The sequence below is a fragment of the Vitis vinifera genome, chromosome 16 (assembly GCF_030704535.1).
Source record: "Vitis vinifera cultivar Pinot Noir 40024 chromosome 16, ASM3070453v1".
Lineage (NCBI taxonomy): Eukaryota > Viridiplantae > Streptophyta > Magnoliopsida > Vitales > Vitaceae > Vitis > Vitis vinifera.
The window spans coordinates 19,560,248-19,568,070 of NC_081820.1; positions in this window are offsets into that span (position 1 = coordinate 19,560,248).

The following is a 7,823-nucleotide window of genomic DNA, read 5'->3' on the forward strand; positions in this document are numbered from 1 at the left end:
ACCTTAATCCTCATAAAATATTTCCGATCTTATTTACAAAAGAATTTCTCTTTCGAGCCTCTCGTTTGTGCCTGATATCGCATTTGTAAAAGAAATTCCTCTTATTGTGGTCTTGCCTCTATTTGTCATCCTCTTCCACATGAAGTTCAAGATGAATTGCTTATTAAATCAAACAGAAAGCATTGGCAAAACTCAGATATATGTTATGCTGAATTAGATGACTAGCCCCCTTCATGAATGAGTTGATACATCATGATGGGAACCAGACTATCAGAAAAAGCTGTGAGTTATTGATACTTGTTTACCATTCACTGCCCGAAACTTTTGGGCCGTGATTGGTGCTTTCAATATGCATGTTGAAATGCTTTTATTTTCCATTCTTGGTTATGTATCTTTTGATAGGAGTACTCCATTAAATGTATTACTTTTGGGGACACATGCCAGCTTGTCTTAAATTTGTGTATCTCATAACAATCATAAATAAGAAATATATCGATCCTTAGCCATGATATGGTTGGTACATTTGATTAGAATTCTATTCAGTTCATATATTTTATTAGATTGGATATCTGCCTTCTGGATTAAACTTATCTGAATCTTTAACATATAAATACCAACCAGAAAAGCTTCTTTGATGTCAAAGCTTGTCAATGGAACTTGCCTTGAATTTTTTCAACTTCTTATTTCTTTATAATCTTATAAGCATGAGATAGCTAGAAAATATTATTACAAAACCTTTCATACCTGTGATTAAATTATGATCATTCTCTTCCTGTTTATTAAACTCATTGTCGTTGTAGTTTGATGAATTACTGATAGAAGCAGGGAGTTTTTAGTTTCTCCTCTAACAACAAAACTGCATAGTGAAGCAGAACCATGGATGCTGTAAAAATTGATATCTTGTGCAGATTACATAATCCAAACCTAACCTGAAAAATTTGCCAGCTTATCTTCAAGTTTCAGTAGAAATATTACTAGCACATTACGTTTAAAGGTCATAATTTCCTACTTGTAGGGCATATACCACGCATCCTTTTTGTACTAGGTTTGTCATTTTTGCTTTTCCTCTCTCTAAACATACATTCATAAACATCAGTGGCCCTTAGGTAGGTATGGGTTCTAGTCTATGGCAGGAGATTGATCACCCACGCCACTTGGCGATACCATGCTGGCTGTATATATTGTATACTGTACCAATGCCTTTGACTGTGATGCATTGCAAACGTTGTTTACCAGACATTTATTCTGTTACTATTTCTCATGAGTTTTAAAAAAGGAAAATTAGAGTAGATTAAACTTCTTTAATAGAAGATTATATTCACTCACTTATCATAGGCTTAAAACTGATTATTTTTTGATGCGGTGGGCGCTACCATGCACTAAAAATGTGTAGAAACTAAGGAGATCGTTCAATAGCTTTAACCTAGTTTGGTCATGATGACAAGTTAAGTCATGAAGGAAAACGCTACTGAGATGAGAATCATAAATTTTTGATGCCTCACAAGTCACATTAGCCACAAAATAGAGTAACGAGTACAATCTTTTTAACCATAGAGAGTTGAACTTATCAATATATTTTGTGTTTGAAAAGGTTGATTAGTCTGGTAGAATTAAGGACTTGTTTGGTTTATTGATATTTAGTGAGCCTATAACATTCTTCATTGAACAAGTGGTTAATTATTAAACATTTTGGTTGTAACTAGAGGGGTTAATTCAATAAAAAGCTTCATAATTTGAGCTATATTTAGGTCCACGAAAGAGTTCTTAAGGACAAGCAATTAAATTTAGTGAATAAATATTTCTTATTAATATTAGTTGCGTGTAGTGCTTCAATAACATGCTACTCATTCTAGTTGAGAAGAAATTTTGTAATGTTTTCAATAAATATTATGGATATTAGTCATGCGACATTGGCCAACATCAGTTAGGAAGAAAATTTTTTGACATTATATATATATAATGAATTTTTCTGAATTGTGTAGACATATATTAAAGTCTTGTGAGCTTTGAGCCGAGAGTGAACAATATAAAAGGAAGCAAACGATTAGAAATGTTATTAAAACTCTCTTGATGGAGCCAACAAACCCTTGTTAATGTTAGAGTTGAAGCAATGGTGTCTAATATATGTCTACATATTTCCAATGACTAATAACTATAGGTTATAATGCATACTTTATCTCGATTTTATGGGCTCACAATGGATAATGTCTTTCTGTTAGGGTTAGAGTTAGTTCCACTATTGCTATAAAATTTCCTAGTTATTTCTTGACTTAGTATCTCTTGGATGCATATTCATTGTTATATTTAATCCTCAGCAGCTTCATCTTATATTAGTTCGATTATTGAACCTTTATGACCATTCTCCAAAGATTATGTCATATCAGTTGCCCTAATTTGCTTGGGACAAATCCCATGCTTTTAGGGTACTGTTGCTTTCCTGAAGGCAATACTTTGGTTGTGATCTTGCAAAGTAAATATCCACTGGTCACTCAAGGCTCTCTGAGCCCTATTAACCTTTTGAGTTATGGGCATTTTTCTAAAGCTCATAAGTTATTGCACATAAGTATTGCTGTTTCTGGGGATCTGTTAATACTACAGCTTTATTTGGAGCATGACAACAATAGACAAAGAGACAATGACATCTGATTTTTATGTACTATATATATACAGTTTGATATCTTCTTTCTTTTGTTTGTCATCCCTAGTGTTTGTATAAATAAAATGATCACCTAAGCCAAAGCTCCAAGAATCAATCAATGAAAAAAATAATATCCTACCTTCAGATATTGCTCACTCTTGAAGCTTTGATACACAAAGGTCTCCAAGGCATTTGAATTAAATTGCAGGGAACCAGTTAATTTTTTATAGCTAAATTATGAATGGCATTTAAAGCTCAACACAAAAAAACTAGGAACACTTTGATGGTATAATTACATGACCATAATAATAATAATAATAATTACACCACCACCACCACCACCACCACCACCACCACCACCACCAACAACAATAATAATAATATAAGTGCTTTTAACTTTATAAAGATATTTCAGATATAAGATGATTGATTAATCAAAAAAATATTGTTGATTGTTACCTTCATAAAAATGTGACTAGCCAACATGACAAGTTACCTAATTAATGAAACTAGTCTTGCAAGTCATTAGTCTATTACTTAATATTGTGTTTTTCATTTTGTTTCTCTTGCCAAGAATGTTTATTTTTTTTTTAAGGCGATGTTTGGTTTTCGGAAAATATTAAGGAAAGAAAAAAATGTTTAAGGAATAAAAATGTTAAAGAAATTGTTTTTATCATATTTGATTATACCAGGGAAAATATGAAAGAAAGTCAAATGTAATTAAAATTAGTAAGAAAATTATATATTTTTAAATTATTTAATCTTTATATCAAAAAGCTAATCGGTAAAATGAGTTTGAAGTAATATATAAAAATACTTTATTGATTTTAAATTTATTTTTTATTTTCTTTAATTTTTTCTTTCCCTTTACTTCTCCTCTTTATTTTCTTTCCCTTACATTTTCCTTCAAACTTTCCGGAAACCAAACATAGCCTTAATACATAGTATTGAGGAAAAATAACCTATACCTTGTATCTGAAACAATTCGTCATGCACCATCTTTTTCTATGGTTGGTTATACTAAACTCGCAACTCTTCATTCACCGTCATCAATTAAACCCTGATTTAGTCACGGATAAATCCATTGGGTAAACTTAGCCATTTTAAAATTTAACTTCCAATTAATTAAATCATTTTAGAGTGGGATTAGGACTAAGGAGGAGTCAAATTATCTACCAAATAATGTCTATATATAATTCATGATGCCATCAGCTAATTATATACGTGTGTGTATGTATAATGTAATTGGGTCTAATAAAATACACAATGAAGGCAAAGACAGAAGTTATAATTTTTCATAGTGTAACGAGGAAAGAGAACTTTCCACGTTTTCGAGATTCTTGAGCTCCTAATGTGTCCAGGCTTGAACACTTTCCCATGTACTGAGTCCATGAACCTGGACAAAAATATCAACTCTTACGTCCATTTTTTAAGCCTTAACATTTAAAGATCAATCCAATATTCCTCACTCCAACAGGATCAATAGATAGTTGAGTGGTGGATGCACATGAGCATCAAATCCTACTTTCATTATGATTTTTCATCAGAGCTGTGCTCCTCGCAGTTACCAAACAATTAGTTGTTTGATGATCCCAGATAACCCATAAACAAAAGAAGTGGCCCCTTCACAAATCATAACCATTGCAATAAAATAAAACATTGTGTTGTACAAAGAAAAGCATATAAAAAAGCTAAGGCATGCTCAAGTCTTTATTATATATATGTATGACCATATTTCATAGAATATGCGTATATAATATTCAAGTCGTCGCTACCTCATCAAGATGTTGGTTTTAATGGTGTCGGTGCCGCTGTTTTTTCTGTGCTTTTGTTTGTCCCCGCAGTGAGGCATGCTTTCCATGTGGCACCCTCCAATGTGTTACATATAATCTGTGCAAATAAATGCTGACTGCCCAATAAGGTGATAGTGCCCTTCATCATTCCGTTTTAGAACCAAGTAGTGCTTTCACATATAGCGAAGAAATGATAAATCTCCTGAATTTTTTTTTAATTCATTAACATCTGTCATTGTATTTTATTTAATGGATAATTTTATTTTTTTCTTACTAATTTGATGTGATTTACTCCCTTAGATCTTATATGATTCAAGACAATTTTAGACTTATCATATTTGAATTCGGGTGGTATGGGATTATAAAATTTAAGGTATGTATTTATAATTGGTGAAACTTTTAAAATGACTAATATAAGAAATTAGGAATGAATTATTTATATTTCCTAGTTCGATTTCTACTATGCTTTTAATTACAAAAATTGTTTTTGATAAGTTTTAAAATTGTATTTATCTTTACATTGGTGTATGATTCCAAAAAGATTTTTTAAAATATTTTTTTGGTAAGTTTTAAAATTGTGTTCATCTCTAAATTGGTGTTTGATTTTAAAAGGGATTTTGAAATGTTTTAGAATTAGAAAACTCTCCATAATTCTAAAAAGGGTTCTACAAATGTAAATTGAGATGTTACATTGAAAAGGTATGGACTTTCAGGAACCCTAAGAGACTAAAACCATTCATTAAAAGCTTGATCCTCCCACTCTCAAACTTTTAAGATATTTTCTTGACAATAATTTTTGACTTCAATAGAGCTTAGAAATCTCATTGTGAAATTTCGATAAGTGCTTCGAGAGATCCATTAAAGAACACAAGGGAGTTTTGCATCAAGGACATGAAAAAAAAGTCTATGTGTTGAAGATATAAGAAGTATGTGCATCTGATTAGGTAAAACTTTATAACATTTTCTCATAATTAGTGGATTATTTAGTAGTTGAGAGAGCACCCGTAGTTTTTTTACATGTAGTAGGTTGTTAGGTGGTTTTTCATGTTATACCATGTGTACTATGTGGAATCCTTTGTGGTCTTTTGAGGATATTGGAAAAGGAAGACTCAGATTACCTAAGGAAAAAGGAAAATACACTACATGATCATATTCTTATTATTGAATATGTAGTGGTGGATACATTCTTGACCTATCATCTGTACAAACTTAGTTGTGTAGGCTTGTGAGAGGTTTTTCCTCTTTTATAGTTCACTACATTATCACTTTTCCAAGTATTGAGAATAATCAAATCTCATTAAAAAGGAAGGAACTAATAAGACATCTGACTTGTAAAATGTATGTCATATTAATCTAAACATGATTTAAAGATTAATTAAGTCTAGATGCTTTAATCTCAAAGCATCCTTTAGTCTACAAATCTTATATAGATGGTAAAATGGTAAAAAAAAACCCTTTATTACTGAAGGATGTAGAGCCAATGAGTGTTTGAAGTTAGTGCATATTAACATTTGTCGACATTTTAGTGTTCATATATTGGGAGGGTATGATTAATTCATCATCTTTATTGATGATTACTCTAGGTTTGGATATATATTTACCTAATGCATAGAAATCTGAAGCCTTGGATAAATTCATTGAATTTAAGGTGGAATCGGAAAGTTAATTGGATAAGCATATCAAGACATTTCAATTTAATTAAGGTGGTGATCACTTGATGTCAAGTAGGTTTGATTCTTTCCTTAGGGAGAATGAAATTATATCCTATATGAATGCACCCAAGACTCCACCATAATATGAAGTAAATGAAAGAATAAATTGAACTTTAATGGACATTGTGAGATTTATGATGAATTTTTCATCACTTCCCACATTCTTTTAGGGATATGCCTTGGAGATTGAATCTTACTCCATTAACTAATCGGTACCTTTAACTCCCAAGGGATGTGGATAGATTCTAAGCTTAGTTTGTAACATATTCACATATGGGGTTTCCAACACCTGTGCTATAACCAAAGCTAGACAAGTTGGAAGCAATCTAGGTAAGAGGTATTTCAGCTTGAAAGATATCCAAGATGATCTCGGGGATTATTGTTTTTATAATTAGGATTATTAGAAGGTATTTGTTGATACAAATTTCAGATTTTTGATGAGGGTGATATGGATTGGAGACCATTAAGAAATCCCCTCATATTTGCATAGGATAATATGGATCCATGGGTAGAGAAACATATTATTCCCATCACTTCTAGTACATGAATGCCTCATCGTAGTGAGAGGATTATAGATCAAAACTTGGTTTTAACTATAAGGAAACCTTTTTGCTGGTAGCAATGCTCAAATTCATTAGAGTATTCCTATTTATTATGGTGCATCTTAATAATAAGGTATGAAAAATGGATGTCAAGATAGAGTTCTTCAACAGTTATCTTGATGATATAATCTATTTGATACATCCAAATGTTTTCATAGAAAATGACCAAGAGCATCTAGTATGTCAATTGCATAAATTCATATATAGATTAATGTAAGCATCTTGCTTATGAGACAAGTATTTTGATCAGTAAATCGAGTCTTGATTTTTGTCAAAATAAGGATAAGCATTAAGTGTACAAGAAGGTGTAGAGACATTTGTAGTGTTGTAGATCTTGAATGGAGATGACAATCTAGTCATTGGGAATGATGTAAAGTTATTGTCATAAATCAAGAATAGTCTAATTCAATACTAGAGTATTAGACGAATGTCGAGTATATTGTGTTCCATAGTGATGAGTTGGTATCCATTAGGTACACATATTTGGACTTTTAGTTTGGTAAGGACTCTCACAAGTGAACCTCTATGTATGTGTACACTCTAGGTGGTGTTTACTGCTATTTTTGAAGCAATAAAGGAAGACATTTGACTTAAGAGGTTCTTTATGGGCCTTGATGTAGTTCTCTTGGTTGTATCCCTCATGATCATATTGTACATCATAACAGTGAGATGATGACATGGTTTAAACAATTAAGAAACCATCGAAAGAGAAAAAACATAGAGTGGAAGTACAACTTGTTTTGTGAGATTGTTTACACAAGGGATATGATTGAGGAGCATATTCATTCTACGTTGTCTAGTATAATTTTAAGGTTAGTGGGAGATTATTGGGATAAAACCTTTAAAAGTATGACATAATGTAACAATAAATGAAATTTATTAATATTTATATTATGATTCCAATTCTCCTTTCACTATTCTATATTTATGCATTCTATATGTTGAGCATTTAGACTCACATCACTTATATTGTACATGACTTGGTGTATTAGGAGTTGCACAGAAGATCCAAGTCATGGGTTTCATGTTGATTAGTAGTTCACAACTAATTCATAAACTTAGACAATCCATTTAAGGT